Here is a 19,259-nt window from a genome sequence, read left to right as displayed (position 1 = left end):
TGGGACATAAAAGATATGTACGTGATTGCATCATAAGTTAATCTTGTTCTATGTATCCATTGGTGTGACGTGCTTATCTTAGGAGATGAATCCATAGTGATGGTGACAATGACTATATATATCTGCCTTCCTAGATCCTCAAATTACTACTCCCTTTGTCCCAAATTAGCATTCACTTTAGTTCTTCATTTTTATGTTTATATTCAAATGGATGATGATGAATCTAGACACATACATAAATTATTGTATGAATCCATTAAAAATCTAAAATAAATTTTATTTTGGGATAGAGGGAGTATAATTATGAAGCTATTGGTGTAATCATCGGTGACAACGACACCCATGTCTTCCTAGATCCTCAAATTACTCTATAAAATATGTCAAAAGTTGTTAGTTTGTTCTATGTATCCATTGGTGTAATGTGGTAATATTAAAAGCTAACTCTACGCTAACGGTGATAATGACTACATACTATTTCCTACTTAAATCCAAAAGTTACAACATAATTATGAAAAGGTCTCTAAATAAGTTGGTTAGGTGGTCTGAGTAACACACTTTTGGTCCTGAGTTTGAATTCCAGTGCGAGCGAATTTCCACATCCTCATGCTGCACAGGGAGGGGGCAACCTTTTGTGGCCTTTCTCGGTCGGGGCTCCAATTGAGCTTTTTCTTAATAATAATACCGTGGGGGCAGTCTTTCTTGTACCAGACGAGTTTTTTTAATTTGGATAATATGTTTTGTTATCTAAATCATCGTAGGGAGCCCAAAGGGCGCCTGATGTTTGCCTTTATTTAGAGAATCAAAGTTTAGTTGAGGTTGCTTAACGAGCACAGATGAAGAATTTCAGTGGAAATGATGGAAGCCATATAAATTCTAAGGGCATTAAGGGGATTTACTCTGCAATCCATCATCAGCTAATAACCATATCCAAGTGAGCACGTGTAGAACTATGGCAAGGAACCTTGGCATCTGAACAATGTTGATGTTGGCGAGACTAAAAAAGAATTGTGGAGCATGACTCGCAGAGTCCACTCTATGCCATGAAGCCATGAATCATCAAGAAGCCGGTCTGGTTCTGGCCAACAGTCTTCTTCACAAAAGTGAACCTGAAAACAATAGCATTGTAGCTTGTAACCATGTATGATGGCATGTACCAAATTTTTTATAAGGGCATGTATAACTGAAAATCACCTAGGTCGAGCTTGAGTATCCATTCTCAAATCAAGAGACCAGAGTCTCCACGAGGATATCCACACAATACAAAATCTCTTGCTAGCGTTTACAAGAATGAGAGTGAGAGAAAGAAACTCAAGAGCACAAGAACCACAACAACAAACTCAACACACACACACACACACACACACACACACACACACACACACACACACACACACACACACACACACACTCAAAAAGGCACTAACACTTCACTAGCTCAAATCTATTTAATATTGCACTTGGGAGGCTTTGAATGACTTGGAGTTGATATAATGAATGTATGGATGTTTGGTGTAGCTCTTGTGTCTTCAATGTGTTGGTTTGGGTGTATATTTATAGCCCCAATCACCCCTTATAGCCATTGGCAACGAATAGAAAAACCTGTACAGTCTGCGGTCACACCTGACCTTACATAGCGCCGGTCCGGTGCACACCGTATCCCTATCAGATTGCTGTTACAGGTGACCGTTCTAATGGGAATGAAAGTGCATTAACCCCTTTTGTGGGTTTTGGTGATTTGGATAACACCACATTTAAAGGTCTAACAAGTTTGCTAAGTGTTGAACAAGAAATTTAGTATGATGAACATACTTAAATAGTGTATAGTGATCAGTGAACAAAGTTCAACACAAGGTTAAATAACCAATGAGACAATGCAAATGGATATAATATGGTCTCTATATTGGTTTTAATATATGAACAAGACCTGAGAAATCACTATGCATAAATATGATTAGAATAGAGGTTGAAGTGATTAAGAGGATTGGTCAAGCCAAAGTGAATAAGATATGAGGAATCATGAATTGGCTTGACCATATTACTATTAGTCCATATATGCTTATATGAGAATCAAACTAGAGATTGATTGATCCTAGCATTTATATCTAGATGACATTCAAGCAAGGTTCACAATATTGAAGAAATGGTTCTCTCAATGGATGCTCAATATGATGTGGCTTAAGAATAACTTGATAGGGTGAAGATAGCAAGGAAAGGGCTTCGAGGGACTAAGCGAAGGTGAAGGCCAAGCGACGACTTGTGAATTGAGGTACCATAGCTAAGGTGAAGAAGAGAGTACTTGCACTAAGTCGATGAACTAATCATCTATGAAGAGTTATATTGTGTTGATGCATCAGTAAGGTGACTTGAAGCCATGATTTGAACTCATATATGGTAAAATGGTTCAAGTCACAAGGCTTGATTTGTGTTTGCTTCAAAAGGTGAGACAAATATATTTGTGATCCTTATGAACCAACGCCATGGAGAAATCACACATGAGACACAAATTACTCAAGGAGTTTACTTAATTATATTTTATTTAACTTGAGTATAGGAATCATCGTACTATCAAGGGGATCCAAATTGAAGGTTGGTGTTTGCCAAAGCTCAAGCTTCTAAGATTCAAAAGCTATTTCAAAAACCAAAATTCTTTGGACACTCTGTGAGTTCAACTAGAGTGAGGATTAGGAGACGGAGATCCTTCCTGTTGAAAAGCAGTTGAGCTTTTTCAGCTGAGTTGAGCTTCTTTAGCTGAGTTGAGCTTTTTCAACTGAGTTGAGCTTCTTCAGCTGAGTTGAGCTTTTTCAGTTGAGTTGAACTTTCTCAGTTGAGTTGAGATTCTTCAACTGAGTTGAGCTTCTTCAGCTGGGTTGGGCTTTGATTTCAACTGAGTTGAACTTAACTTCAACCGGGGTCTGGAGCAAGTTCAACCGGGGTTTTTTCTCCTAGACCTCTCTGGTCAAAATTGGTTGAACCGGACCTGGGGAGGTTCAACTGGTGTCTGGGTCAACTGTCCAGTCTGACCTGCAGTCTACCAGTCTAACTGGAAGACTGTCTGTTAGCCTGCCATCAGGCGGCGGCCCTCAGGGCGGTTTAACCGGTGTCAGGACCTATTGACCAGTCTAACCTGTCAGCCTGCCCCCAGGCGGTTGAACCGGCCCAACATAGAAAAGTTCAGCCCAACGGCTAGTTTTGGAGCCCCACCTATATATACTCACTCCTACCTCTCTCCCCACATAAGAGCACGCACCAAACTCCATTTCTAACCTGAGAAACACCTCCCACTCTCTCTCACACACCTATTGCCTCTCCCATTTCAAATATTTGGAGAGAAATCTTTGGTGAGATTGAGAGCTACGGTTTTTGTTCTTCATCTCCAAATCCTTCTTGCTTTTCTTAATTCGAGCTTTGGTACTACATCGAGTTCTTTGTGGATTCATTACTCTTGGAGCCTCTAGCTCCTAGACGTCTAGGTGCTGCTTGTGAGTCTCCAAATCTTGTGGAAGACGACAAGAAAGTTTGTATTACCTGCTCGTTTGAGCAAAGTTTAGTGTGCGTGCTTGACCTTTGTGGTCGGCAAAGGAAGGATTAGGGTTAAAAGAGACCCAGATCTTTGTGTGCGCCTCAACAAGGAAGTAGGCACCATTTGTGGTGTGACCGAACCTCGAGATAAATCTTGTGTCTCTTGTGTTCTTGCTCATTGTGTTTGTTTGTGTTCTTCGTTCTCCCACCATTCCGTGGAAGAATAGTCAATATCTTTTTGGTGTGTAGCATTTTAAAAGTGTCCTTCTCAGATCTACTACTTTGAGCCCTGTGGATCATCTAGGACTGTAAGGAAAATGGACCCCGGGTCATTTGGCTCAATAGATTTTGGTGTTTGATGATCAACATAACCTGTGGACTAATGTGTTTGCTAGTGTTTATGTTTATAGTTCACAGGAGCGAAGAGGATTGGACTAAGACACTGAGGATGCAACACCTCAAATGAAGACATAAAAAAACTTAGAAGTCCAAGACTCAAGAACAAAAGAAGCCCAAAGAATCAGCGAAGAAATCCATGAAGAGGGCAGTCAGCCAGTGCACTGGTGGTGCACCGGATAGTGAACAGTACCTATCCGGTGTGCACCGGACTGTCTGGTGAGACACCCGGATAGTCTACACAGAGAGGCCCACAACGGGCGCTCTCGGGCTGTAGCACCAGACTGTCCGGTGTGCACCAAACAATCTGGTAACGGTCGAATCCAATAGTCGACTGCTACAGACCCCAACGGTCGGCTGACGTGGCAGAGCACCGGACAGTGAACAGTGCTTGTCCGGTGTGCACCGGACTGTTCGGTGCGCCCGTCGACAAAAAACTATTGCTTCTGTCCAACGACTATAATTGTGGGGGGAGGCTATAAATACCCCTCCAACCGGCCATTTGAGGGTGTGGGAGCCCAAGCAACATACCAAGGCATAGTATAGACATTTCCAAGTGCTCAGACACCCAAGTGCTTAATAGAATCTGAAAGGGAAATTGGGTTAACCATTTCCTATAATTAATTTTGGTGGTTGATCGTCAACACAAACACATGGACTAACTAGTTTATCTAGAATTCATGTATTACGGGTGCATAAGGTTCAATACAAAACAATAAAGAAATCAAGTTAGGGACTCGATCAAAAACCGGAGCAAGAACTTGAGTGTGCTGAAAGTTGGGCACCGGACTGTCCGGTGCACCACCGGACAGTGTCCGATGCACCATGCCCATACAACCCCGAAGAAGCCACTCTCGGGAATTCAAGGGCGCGCTCCGCTATAATTCACCGGACTATCCGGTGTGCCACCAGACTGTCCGGTGTGCCACCAGACTGTCCGGTGAGCTAGCGGAGCAACGACAATCTGCGTGCAACGGTCGACTCTGACAGATGAACAGTGCAGCGCACAAGTCAGAGCAGCGAGTCAGAGGGGCACCAGACTGTCCGGTGCCGCAAGAGGACAAAGGCGCCAACGGTCACCCGCTCCAGAACCCTAATGGATAGCTGACGTGGCGGCGCACCAGACAGCGCACAGTGCCTGTCCGGTGGCGCACCGGGTCGCTAGCAGCCTTGGCGAACGGCTACCAAGGTGGTTGGGGCTATAAATACCCCCAACCACCACAACCTTTGGCATCCAAGTTTTCTGAAGATCACATTCAATACAAGAGCTCTAGCATTCATTCCAAGACACAATACAAAAGATCAAATCCCCTCGAAGTCCCAAATTCATTCCAAACACTTAGTGGCTTATGACAGAGAGATTTTTGTGTTCATTTGCGCTCTTGTCGCTTGGATTGCCTTTCTTCTTTTCCCACTCTTATTCTCAAGCGCTTTGTAAGCTAAGCAAGAGACACCAAGTGTGTGGTGGTCCTTGTGGGGTCTTAGTGACCCGTGAGATTAAGGAAGAAGGCTCACTCGGTCTAAGTGACCGTTTGAGAGAGGGAAAGGGTTGAAATAGACCCAGTCTTTGTGACCTCCTCAACGGGGACTAGGTTCTTTGGAACCGAACCTCGGTAGAACAAATCACCGTGTTCATTCGCTTGATTCTCATTTGATTTATTTTCCCCTCTCTCTCGGACTTGAATTTAATTCTAACTCTAACCCTGGCTTGTAGTGTGTGTTTAAAGTTATAAATTTCAGGTTACGCCCATTCACCCCCTCTAGGCGACTTTCAGAATCACTCGGTGATTAGCGTAGGTGCTTTAAAAAGTGCTTAGGTTAGTTAGACCGCATTAGCGCCTGCTCTAGGTGAATCCTAGTTAGTTGAGTGAGTTTAAAAAACCACATAACCCCTCGAATCTTGCGTGAGCCGTTGTAGTTGTACCGAGTGGGGCGAGAGTCTTGCGAGACCGTGACAACCGAGTTTATGTCACGATCGCCACCGTGTACCGGAGGGAACAAGGCCCACGGTCTTTTGGCCGGAAGCTCGTTAGTGGAGACGACGGGGAGCATCCGAGAGGAGCTGGAAGCAGAGCACCACTTGTGTGTGGAGAAGGCCCGCGGCTCTCTACGGAGTTACTCGACCGAGGTGCTTGACCCTCGCGTGGGCTACCCCTTTGCGTAGGGGCACCAACGAGGATTAGTTGGGACCTTGTGTGGTTCCGGATACCTTGGTAAAAATACCTGCATCATCCACAAGAGTTTGCATCTCTATCTTGCTCTTTAGCTTCCACATTTATATTAAGCATTTAAGTTTCTATCTTGTCTTTCTAATTAGATTGTTTAGGATTGAAACTTAGCCATTGCGGTAGAGATAGCAACACTTAGACAAAACCTAGTTTGCACATTCTTGATTATTTATTTGCATAGGTTTTGCTTCAGGGATTTAATTGTGGCCTAGTTTAGAGAAAATTTTAGAAGTCCTAATTCACCCCCTCTTAGGCGTCATCCGTTTCCTTCAATTGGTATAAAAGCCTGGTTTGGCTCATTTAAAACGCTTTAGTTTCACCGCTAAAAGAGCCGACACATTTTAGAGAAAGGGGATGGATACCCATAGGCCACCACACTTCGATGACACTAACTTCCCATATTATAGTGCTAGAATGGCTTGTTACCTAGAGGCCATTGATCTAGGTGTTTGGAGAGTCACTCATGAAGGGATAAAACCTCCCAAGAATCACGAGAAACCCACCATGAGCGAGGAAAAAGAAATTCATTTAAATGCTAGAGCCAAAAATTGCTTGTATGAATCTCTTAGCATGGATATTTTTAATCAAGTTTTTATATTAAAAACTGCTAGTGAGGTTTGGCTAAAATTGGATGAGCTCCATGACGGCAATATCCAATGTCCGTGAGCAAAAACATTGCCTAGTCTTAAATGAGTATAATTCTTTTGCTATGAAGGATAATGAGCTTGTTATAGATATGTATTCTCGGTTGAAGCTAATAATCAATGAGCTCAATTCTATTGGCATTAATAAGCTAAGTGATGCAGACACTGTGAGGAAGATTATCTCCCTACTACCATAACAAATATACAGGAACATCATCACTATTCTTCACAACATGGAGGTCTTGAGTACAATGACCCCGATCATTGTGATTGGGAAAATTGCGGCATTTGAGATGTCGGGAAAAATGGGTCGACAAGAGGAGCCAACCTCTTCAAGACCATATGCTTTTGCATGTGATGAAAGAAAAGACAAAAAGAAGGCTCCCACTCCAAGTTCCTCAAGTGAAGAAGAGTAAGAAGAAGACAATGATGATGATGAAGATAATCAACCATCAACATTTTCCTCCGAGAACGAAGAAACAATTCGACATGTCGGAAAGGTAATGGGCATGATCCGCAAGATTAATCTAATGGGTGTGCCCCTGCAGGTCGAGGATCTTCACTTTAACATTGACAAGAAAAAGCAAAGAAAGAGAGGATGCTTCACATGTGGGGAGAAGGGCCACTTTAGGGACAATTGTCCAAATATGGCCGAACCCACAAAGGGGAGGAGCAAAGGCAAGGAGCTTACAAGTGTCAAAACTTGGGATGACTCTTCAAGCGAAGATGAACCTCCAAGGACGCGCAACCACCGATCCTCATCACGGTCATCGCACAAGTGCTTTATGGCAAGAGGTAAAATGAGTATTCCATCCTCTAGTAATGATATCAGTAGTGATGATAAAGGTGAGGGAAAGCCCTCCGTACATGAGCTTGTGAAAGCCGTTAAATTTTTTCAGGATGCATGCACTAAACAAAAGGCTCAACTTAAAACTTTGAAAAATAAGTTTATCAACTCTCCAAAAGATTATAAAGGTTGTTAATTTTTTTTTGAAACATTTGCAAATATAAATTGTGAGCTATCAACTAAAATTGAGCAATTAGAGTCTAGTGCTCCATCCACAGCTACTGATGATGGCCTTATTAAAAAGAATGAAAAACTTAAGGCTAAGTTAGCTAGCTCCCAAGAAGCCATTGAAAATTTGCTAGAGAAAATGGAAATTCTTAGCATACACAATGATGAGCTAACTACTAAGCTAGAAAACATTGGTAGCACCCCAGAAGTATCTTTGGTTGAAATACCTGAAATTATTAAGAAAGATGCTTCTACTTCTTGTCTTGATGTAATTGATAATTCTAATCACTGCAATCAAGTTCTTGTTAAGAATGTTGTTATAGAAACATATTCGGATGAGATTGCAATGGAGAATGAGCAATTAAAGCAAGAAGTGTATCACCTTGGCAATGCTTTGTATGACAAGAAAGGCAAAGCCAAACAAATCCAACCTCCTCAGGATAACACCACTGCGGGAGTGAACAAGCCCATGGAGGGCGAAACTGTGATTTGTAGGCTATGTCACAAAGAAAACCACAAGTCTTTCCAATGCAAGGCGAAGACCGGGATAAGCAAAAGCTCAAACAAAATCCGACAAGCAAAATCTCCAACACCTACATCAACAAGGTGGACAAAAAGGCTGCTACACCATACTTAATCAAGAAGGAAAAGAATGAAAAGGTGATAGCAATCAGGGCCAACAAGCAAGCCAACAAAGGGAAAGGGACCAAATGCATCTGGGTGCCAAAGGAAATTATTTCAACCATGAAAAGCACCAAGAAGGTTTGGATCCCGAGAGGGAAGTGAGTAGTCTGAAGGACGAATCGGGGAACTTGGAGACTTGACAAAATTGGGATGTATATCATGGGATGCATCATAATGGATCATGTCTATTGCCAAGTGGGTTAGTGAATATTTTGGACCCAAATTCCCCACCATGACTAAGGTAACTAGATTTGTTGTATTTCTTGTTTTTAGATATGCATATCTATTTTCTAGTATCTAGTTTTTACCTTTCATACCTAGTGCTGCAATTGGTATTTACTTTTGACTAAAAATGCATGCATACTAGGTCAATCATATGGTAGGATTGCTCACTCTCAATTCATATTCACGAGCAAACCTACATGGTTTAGAAAGTCAATTAAGCATGGCACATAGCTTATTCAATATTCCTAAGAAAATGATACATCAATTGGTATTTACATATGACATATACTACAATTGATATACTACAAAGTGGTATAATACTTCAATTGGTATCTTTTAACTTATATGTGCCAAAGCTCGGATTGTAGATAATTTTCCCATCTTGATATCAAATTAATGTGCATGTCTCCTACAAGTATTCAAAACTTGTATACACAATTTCAGGGGGAGGTTACTCTATAATCTAAAGTTTTTGAGACTAATACCTATTTTCAAGTCTATTGTATGTAGTAGTCTCATTAAAGAAAAATGGAGTCCCCGGAGAAAGACAATAAGCTTCCACTGCAAATCCACAAGTATTCTTATGTCTCACTAGTCTTCAATTGGCCTTCAATTGGTATCTTTGAGACTACATCTGGTATCATTTACATGTCTTCTCCAATATTTGATTAGACTATATTTCACATCCTATACTTCCCATGTTGCTATAAACGCATATGCTATCAAATCATATTTTGTTACCTATGCATAAGGGAAGTTAGTCTATTCAAATCATGTCTTGCACCTCTATTTCTCACATGCTTTTTCCTAAGTAGAAGATCTCTGTTAGGGGGAGTATTTCTTCGTCTCTAAAGGGGGAGAAGTTTTCTTCCAAAAGGAGAACACTCATTTAAGGGCAGTAATAAGTTTTACTGGTTCAATCGGTATCATTGATAAATCTTTTATGAGGGCAAGTCTTACTTGCTTTCTACATGCTCTTAATGTCTTTCTTTTTTGTGGTTGATGCCAAAGGGAGAGAAGTTTTAGGGACCAAAGCAATGAAAGTATATCAAACACCAAACACCACCAATTTAAAATTTTGATCTTGTAAGTGGTTTTGGTCTTTTGGTCTAAATAGAAAGTAAGTGAATATGGAGTTAGGGGGAGGCTTAAGTCCATAATCTCACATTGAGGGGACACTCATGCATCCTAGCAAGTAGATTGCATATTTTCATTCAAATGTTAGTTATATTTGCTTGCTTTGGTTGTGTTGTCATCAATCACCAAAAAGGGGAGATTGTAAGGAAAATGGACCCTGGGTCATTTGGATCAATAGATTTTGGTGTTTGATGATCAACATAATCTGTGGACTAATGTGTTTGTTAGTGTTTATGTTTATAGTTCACAGGATGCGAAGAGGATCGAACTGAGACACTGAGGATGCAACACCTCAAATGAAGACATAAAAAGAGCTTAGAAGTCCAAGACTCAAGAACAAAAGAAGCCAAAGAATCAGCGAAGAAATCCATGAAGATGGTAGTCAGCCAGCGCACTGGTGGTGCACTGGACAGTGAACAGTGAACAATACCTATCCGGTGTGCACCGGACTGTCCGGTGAGACACCCGAACAGTCTGCGCAGAGAGGCCGACAACGGGCGCTCTCGGGCTGTAGCACCGGACTGTCCGGTGTGCACCGAACTGTCTGGTAACGGTCGCATCCAACAGTCGACTGCTACAGACCCCAACGGTCGACTGACGTGGCAGAGCACCGGACAGTGAACAGTGTTTGCCCGATGTGCACCTGACTGTCCGGTGCGCCCGTCGATAGAAAGCTGTTGCTTCTGTCCAACGACTATAATTGTGGGGGAGGCTGTTTGAGGGTGTGGGAGCCCAAGCAACATACTAAGGCATAGTATAGACTTTTCCAAGTGCTCATACACCCAAGTGCTTAATAGAATCACTCAATGATTAGCGTAGGTGCTTTGCGAAGTGCTTAGTTTAGTTAGACCACATTAGCGCGTGCTCTAGGTGAATCCTAGTTAGTTGAGTGAGTTTAGAAAAACCACACAACCCCTCGGCTCTTGCATGAGCCGTTGTAATTGTACCGAGTGGGGCGAGAGTCTTACAAGACCGTGACAACCGAGTTTGTGTCACGACCGCCATCGTGTACCGGAGGGAACGAGTCCTGTGGCGTTTTGACAAGAAGCTTGTTAGTGGAGACGGCGGGGAGCGTCCGAGAGGAGCCGAAAGCGGAGCACCACTTGCGCGTAGAGAAGGCCCGCGGCTCTCTACGGAGTTACTCGAACGAGGTGCTTGGCCCTCGTGTGGGCTACCCCTTTGAGTAGGGGTACCAATGAGGATTAGTCGGGGTCTTGCGTGGTTCCGAATACCTCGGTAAAAATATCGGCGTCATCCACGAGAGTTTACATCTCTACCTTGCTCTTTAGCTTCTGCATTTATATTAAGCATTTACGTTTCAATCTTGTCTTTCTAATTAGATTTTGCACATTCTAGATTATTTATTTGCATAGGTTTTTCTTTAGGGATTTAATTGTGGCCTAGTTGAGAGAAAATTTTAGAAGTCCTAATTCACCCCCTCTTAGGCGTCACCTGTTTCCTTCAAGGACGTCGACATCCCATTTACAAAGTTAACTGGGTGAATGTCGAGATCAATTCAGTTTTATATCTCATTCTTTAGTTGAGCTCGTGCAAAACGGTTGAACCGGTTGAACCGATTTTACCCAGTTCGTTTCTAGTTTTTGTTGGAAAAATTTCCGCTTGTCTATTCACCCCCTAGGCAACTTTTAGGGGAACAACCCTATCAGGGCACACTATATGGGGCCGATTCCACATTGGACCCTCACCAAGTCAGCCCGACTTTTGGAACTAGAAGCTAGTCGTTGGAGCTTGAAGGTCTGATGAACCAAGCAACCGAGGGACGCTTGCGGTCTTCTCTAGTAACTTGGTCTGGTGCACATGGAGCCTTGGTCCGGTGCACCAGTCCGAAGTGCCTCTGTAGTTCTTCTCTGGTAACTCGGTCCAGTCTTTCTTTGAACTGCAGCCTTAACTTGATTTTTTGCCATTTGTTCTTCAACATGTTTTGGATATTTTGAGGGTGTTCCTATGACATAGACAAACATATCTAGAGATTATCCAACTAGTCTAAGTCAAGAATTTTGGCTGTTTTGAATTCTCTATTTGATATTCTGATTTTTATTTAACTTAGCTCCAAAAGGGTGAAACTTTGAATCTGAGCTTTCCAACCTCTCTAGATATATCAAATAGATTCCAAGGGGTGTTTAGAACTTATCGAAAGTGTAAAATTTCTATAAGTTCATCTTTTCCAAGTTTACCCCCCCTTTTTGGCTGAATTTTAGTTGTTTTCTAACTTAGAAATACAATTGTTGATCTTATGAACCTATAATCATAAATTTAGCAAACTAGTTATCTCACATGAGTGTGATGGTCTTGAAGCACCACTACAAATCTCGAAATAGATTAGAGCCCATTTCCCTTTCAATCTCCCACTTTTTAGTGATTAATGCCAACACAACCAAAGCAAATAAGACATTTCAGAAATGTATTTTTTTGTTATTTTTAAGTGTTAATAAGATACTAGGTTAAAAAAAGTTCTAAGTTGAATATGTATTGTTTTGGATAATTAGCATTTTGGACCACATTTGCACCACTTATCTTTTGATTTTGCAAAGTTTTGAAATGAGTTTGAAAGTTCTTAGTTTGCAAGTTTCAAAATTCTTCCCCGTTTTCAAATGACTTTTGTTTTTGATCCAAAACCTTTTCTCCCCATTTGGTATGAAAGAGTTCTCCTATTAGCCGTCAAGAGGGTTTTCCAGAGTTTGAAAGTACCAATTGGAAATGCCTTTAAAATTGAAAAACTTGCGGTGGTGCGGTCTTTTTGCTTGGGCCTAATAATTTCTCCTCATTTGGCATCGAGCACAAAAACGAAGATAATTTGCATGTCCTTTTCAACAAAGGTGACGAGTTCCTAGGAATGAGGTACCCAAAGTTGGCCCATAACTTGTGGCAACCCATCAGGACAAGAAGCCACGGGAACAAGGCCGACCAACTCTCACCGAGCAACTGAGCGAGGTGGATAGGATGACCAACTCCCACCGAGCAACTAAGCAAGGTGGATAGCATGACCAACTCCCACCAAAGCAACTAAGCAAGGCGGACAGGCCAACCAACTGTCAATGAGCAACTGTGCGAAGCGAACGAACCAACCAACTCCCACTAAGCAAATCTGTGAGGCAGACGGATCGACCAACTCCCACCACACAACTCTATGAGGCAGTGAAGTAGAGGCCCATAACTGGGGCCAGTACACCGGTGGGCCCCAGTTCCATGACCCCCATCACATGCCCAACAGAAGCATGCCTGTACCTGCCTGACGTGAAAATGAGGTTGGCACTATTGACCCACGCCAACCATGATAAGGCACGTCACCACCAAATACCATCTTGGCTAATGCCATGGCACGTCGGAGGAATGGCGGAGAGTCTCCATCAATGAGACGAGGCATCACCGCATACGACCCTTAACGTGCCCCGACTCTACAAGGTGGGATCAACCAAGCTTCACTACGGAAAGTCTCATCATCTGATTCTCTATAGTAACCCGCATACATGACAGGACGGAGCGACCACCATATTGGATGTGCGCGTGTATCAGAAGACGACGTCATGAGAGCTACGTTAGAAGAGGTCCCATAGACAACAAGTCCCACTTTGCCTCAGACCACCCAAATGCTTTGTAGAAGGCCGCCCCCTTGAACTATAAAAGGGGGTGGCTGAACACGAACAAGGGAGAGGAGAGCTAGGAGAATTCTGCTAGAGTTCTCCCCTTCATCTCATTCTCACACTTGCATCCTTTGTAATAGTTTCCAAGAGTAATACAACAATCAACACTACATTGGACGTAGGGTGTGAGCCTGGTCCAGTATAAACCCTCTCGAATCACTTCATTCACCACTCAGAGTGAGTCCATGCTAGCCTCCCCCTCCGAAGAAAAATTCTACTTTGTCCCCGGTTACCGAAACCACGATAGTTTGCACGTCAGGTAGGGGGACTGTTAGCGTGCCAAGCGACATCTTCACTCCGATGGCTCAGTCATCCGCTTTCATTAGGAGTGATACCTTCACACTAGGGAGCCACATCTCCTTCAATTCCCTCGACTTCCTTAACACCACCACCAGTGAACTCTATCTCACCGACTCCGACACACCTATCACGGCAAGCACGAGATGCCCCACATGTTCCACCATCGCTAGGAGCAAGGCGGATAAGCGATGCCTTAAGAGGCACACTGCCTCCCACAAGCGACACCTTAACACGCTCGCCGTCGCCATTAGGCAAAAGGCGGAGGGAACCTCACCCTCAACATTTGTGGCTGTCATCGACCATGAAAGGGAAATGTGCCCTTGGACCATTTCTATATTGTTTTGGTGATTAAATGCTCAACACATTTTGTTTAGACTAACATCATATAATATGAGAAATGAGAATAGGTACTTAAAAGCAAATTGAGCTTGGAAGAGGTCAAATACAAATCTATATAGTGCCAAGTGAAAAATGTAAGCTCTAGACACTTAGTCAATTGTTTTGTGTACTAATCATACTTGTATATGTGCTAGGGACCTTATGAAGTCAAGTCAAAACGAGCAAGAGAAACTTAGATTGAAAAAGGAAAAAGTGGACTACTCTGTGTAGCTCCGGACGGTTCGGTGCCACCCATTATACAGTCTAGTGTGCACCGGATAGTCCGGTGAATGGTCCGCCGAACAGCCAGCTCTAGGGAAAATCAGCCTCTGCCGGCTATAATTCACCGAACCGTCCGCGCAGTGCGCCGGACCGTCCGGTGTGCCAGCTAGCCAACGGCTAGTGGCCACGTCGGCCTCGGGCCAATAGACAAATGGTGCACCGGACGGTCTAGTGCCACACATCGGATAGTCCGGTGCCCCCTCCGGAAGTAGAAAGTAGCCAATCAAGGGATTCTTTGTTGTTCCACTGTTCACTATCCGGTATGCACCGGATAGTCCGGTATGCACCGGATAGTCCGGTGCACCTGCGAACAGAACACAACCAGAGCCTGCCAAATGGAGCTCCAACGACTCCTAGGTCCCTTGAGGCTATAAAAGGGGCCCCTAGGCGCATGGATCACAACACCAAGCATCTATTGAACATTCTACAACACCGAGTCATCACATTCACGCCTTTGCTTCTCTAGATTGAGATTCGAGCAAGTGTTTTGAGTTGTAATTCCACTGTGTTGTCTCTTGTGCTCCTCTCTTAACTTGTGTGCATGTGTTGTTATGATTTTGTCTCTTGTGTGTGTTTCTACTTTCCCTTACTCTTATGGTTTATTTGACATCAACTGTGTAAGGCGTGAGAGACTCCAAATTATGGAGATTCCTCACATCAGGGGAAAACTTGAGACAAGAAAGAGAACCGTGGTACTCAAGTTGATCATTGAATCACTTGAGAGGGGTTGAGTGCAACCCTCTTCCATTGGGACGCCACAACGTGGAGTAGGCATGCATTTTACACTTGACCGAATCACAGGATAAAAATCGTTGTGTCAGTTGTCTAAGTTACTTTATCTTATTGTGATTCTACTATTTCTAGCATTTCACTTCACTTACAATATTACTCTAAGTTTAATACTCACCTTGTGAGAGCAATTAAGTGAAGAAGTTTTCTCCTCTCATACTCTTCATTCGGACTTGGTTTTTGATCTCACCTATCCAATGTTAGATCAAGTTTGTTTTGTTGAGCTACTTTTATAGGATCACCTATTCACCCCCTCTAGGTGCTCTCAATTGGTATCAGAGTCGTTCTCTTCATCAAGGGACTAACCGCCCGAAGAGATGGATCCTAAGGGCAAGGAGATTGTTATCAACGACAAGGAGGAGATCCTCAATGTTTATGAGCCAAAAGGTGACAAGATCACCGACTCAGGCTCAAACAACAAAAGGAAGGATGGGAAGAAGAAGAGGTGCATCAAGAAGATAATATACTACGATAGTGACACCTCCTCTTCTTCACCAAGGGACAACGACAACGGAGATTCCTCGTCGAAAAATAAAACGGTTAATCAAAACTATTCTTTTGATTATTCTCGTATTCCTTACAATTCAAATGCACATTTGTTATCTATTCCACTTGGAAAACCCCTTCACTTTGATGGAGAAGACTATTCTTTTTGGAGTCATAAAATGCATAATCATCTATTCTCTCTTCATCCTAGTATTAGGGAAATAGTGCAAAGTGGAATGCATTTTGATAGTAGCGATAATACCGTATTTATTAATGAGCAAATTCATAAGAATACCCAAGCTACTACTATTTTGTTAGCATCTCTATGCATGGATGAGTACAACAAGGTTAGTGGCTTGGATAATGCCAAGCAAATATGGGATACCCTCAAAATTTCTCATGAGGGAAATGATGCCACAATGATCACAAAGATGGAATGTGGAAGGAGAGCTGGGTATGTTCGCCATGAAAAGGGGAGAGGAGCCAACTGAAACCTACAACATGCTCAAGGCCCTGGTGAACAAGATTCGAAGCTACAGGAGTACTTTACCATTATTGATCTTCATCTTGTATACCTTATTTGTGAAAACCCCAGGTACACCAAGATGACGCCCGAGGAAATTCTCAGAAAATTTGTAAGCGGGTGCATGATGGTGAAGGAAGCAAGGTATGTTGATGACATTACCAACGGACCACTGCCCCTCTACGAGCCGCAGCTCGTTGCACTCAAGGCAACAAATAGCAAGGAAGTGCTACCAAACAAGGTGGCACAAGTGGAGGTTGCCGCGCTCAATGACGAAGAGATGGCGCTTATGATTAAGCGCTTCAAGACCACATTGAAGGGACGCAAGGAGTACCCCAACAAGAACAAATCAAGGGGAAAGTGTTCTTGCTTCAAATGTGGTAAGTCTGGTCATTTTATTGAACAATGTCCCAATAATGAAAATGATTAGGTACAAGAAAAGAAAGGGAAGACGGAGAAGAAAAAGAACTACTGAAAGGCAAAGGACGAGGCTCACATTGGCAACAAGTGGGATTTGGACTGCTCTTCATCCGACTCTGACGATGAGGGACTTGCTGCCTTAGCCTTTGACAAGTCCTCCCTCTTCCCCAACGAGTGACATACGTGCCTCATGTCTAAGGAGAAAAAGGTATGTAAACGAGATACTCCTAAGTATACTTCTTCTAGTGATGAGGATTCTGATGGCGATGTAGACTATAGTGATCTCTTTAAGGGTTTAGATAGATCAAAAGTAGATAAAATTAATGAGTTAATTGATGCCCTTAATGAGAATGATAGGTTGTTAGAAAAACAGGAAGATATCCTTTATGAAGAACATGATAAACTTGTTAATGTTGAAAAATGTCTTGCTATAGAGGTTAAGAAAAATGAAATACTTTCTTCTGAATTGTCTTCTTGCCATGAGTCTATTTCTAGCCTTAAGAGTTTAAATGCCGATTTAAATGCTAGAATAGAGAAATTGAATATTGCTAGTTCATCTGTGGAGCATGTTTCTATTTGCAATAGATGTAAAGATTTTGATATTGATGTGTACAATGATCATGCTTCTACTATTTGTAAGTTGAATGATGAAGTTGGCAATCTTAATGCTCAACTTAAAATTTGCAAAAAATGAATGTGAGAATATAAAATTTGCCAGAGATGCCTACACCATTGGTAGACATCCTTGCATTAACGATGGACTTGGTTTCCAAAAGGGAACCAAGAACTTAACGAGCCAAAGGGCCTCCAACCTCACCAAGGAGAAAGGGAAGGCACCCTTTGTGGGGGACAGATATCCCCCGGGTCCACTAGAAGGATAAAAGATCTCACAAAAGGCCCAAGGGCCCCATAATTCGTAAGGTCATCCCCTCGTGGGCCTGGGAGGAACGACCAGTGGAATGGATTAACGCAAGGACGGGTCGACTCAAGCCCAGACGGCCCAACAAATTCGAGCAGTAATCACAACAGTGACTCGACCTTCCCGCGCAGGAGCCCCGTACAACGAAACCAAGCGAGGATGGGTCGGCTGAATTATAGGAGGATAGACTCAGATGGTTCACTATTTCTTAGGCACGCGTTGTTATCATATCTGCATGTTATGCCCCACGGTCGAGTATATAAGGCCCAGGGGGCACCCCTTCAGAACAATGACACACAACTCAGCCATCCACCCCAACTCTCTACGTTCCCCGCACTAGAGAGCTCTCTTGTAATCCACCACACAAAACATTCTCACCAGGACGTAGGGTGTTACGCATCTCAAAGCGGCCCGAACCTATACACCATTGTCCACTGTTCCTCGTGCATCTAGCATGAACCATCGAGCTACAGTCGGTGACACCGTCCTGCACCTAAAAAGCACCTTGAGGGGTAACCCCGGGTGTGCGGTCGGACCCAAAACACCGACAGCTGGCGCGCCAGGTAGGGGGTGTGTCATCGATCCAAGCTAACTCAATGGCCGTCACCTTCCAGCACAAAATCATCCTCCGCCTCGGATCCATGTTTTGCTTCGGAACAATCTCGTCTGTAACGGATGAGGAGGGAACTCTGCATCGCATCACGGATCCGCCGGAGAGAAAGTTTTCCTCAAAGGTCTCCGAGAAAATCGGAGCAAAGCAAGAAAAAGCGCAACCTTCAGTGCTCCGAAAAAAGATCACCTTCAACAAACCAAGAACCAAGGGTCCGTCTACTCGGAGAACTCCGCTGTCCACCTCTCCAACAGAAGAATGGACACGGATCATAAGGAGGAAAGAAGCAAATGAGGCCACGGGTCATTAAGCTGCTCTTCCTGTGCCTCCGTCCTCTAAGGAAGACAGGAAGAAGATCGTCGCGACAACGACTCCCTTCTACCCCGACGTCCTCTTCATCGAGAGAGTGGAATCGCCCCTCATCTCCGACGACGAGTCGACCGCACCCGGAGAGGAACCTCCTCAGCGGGAATCCCGCCGACGAAGGAACCGACGCCGAAATATCTGACGACATCACGAGGCCGGAGAGCGAGACCCGGCGCAACCTGTATTGCGATACGAGGTCTCGAAGATAGGAGAAACTTCAGAGGAACGTGTCTTCAGGGAAAGAAGGAATTCCCGATGACACGATCGTCGATGAGCTCAAGAACAGGCCGAGCAGGAGACAAGGCAACATCGGGAAAATCCACTCTTCGGGCGCAACCTGAACCCCGACTTCGCCCGAGCCATGAACATGCCGAGTGAAGTCGGTGGAGTACTGGCTCGGATAGCTGATGGCCTCCCCCGGACTCCCGACGCCGAGGGCTACCGGTGGCTATTCACTCAAGCAGCCAATCATCTTCTACCCCTCGCTCACCCACCGAACGATCTACGACACGCCATCAACAGTCGGCGGGACGCATGGAGCTCCATCAACGCTTCGCGCGAGCGGCGACATGAGAACGAGATCCGTCGCCGGGAAGAGTACGACCGGGACCACGACATCCCAGCACGGAGTCAGGCTACCAGGACCGAGTCGGCCACGGCTTCAACTGGTGGCACC

The sequence above is a fragment of the Zea mays genome, chromosome 1 (assembly GCF_902167145.1).
Source record: "Zea mays cultivar B73 chromosome 1, Zm-B73-REFERENCE-NAM-5.0, whole genome shotgun sequence".
Lineage (NCBI taxonomy): Eukaryota > Viridiplantae > Streptophyta > Magnoliopsida > Poales > Poaceae > Zea > Zea mays.
The sequence above is the reverse complement of the archived record's forward strand: the minus strand, read 5'-3'. Positions refer to the sequence as shown.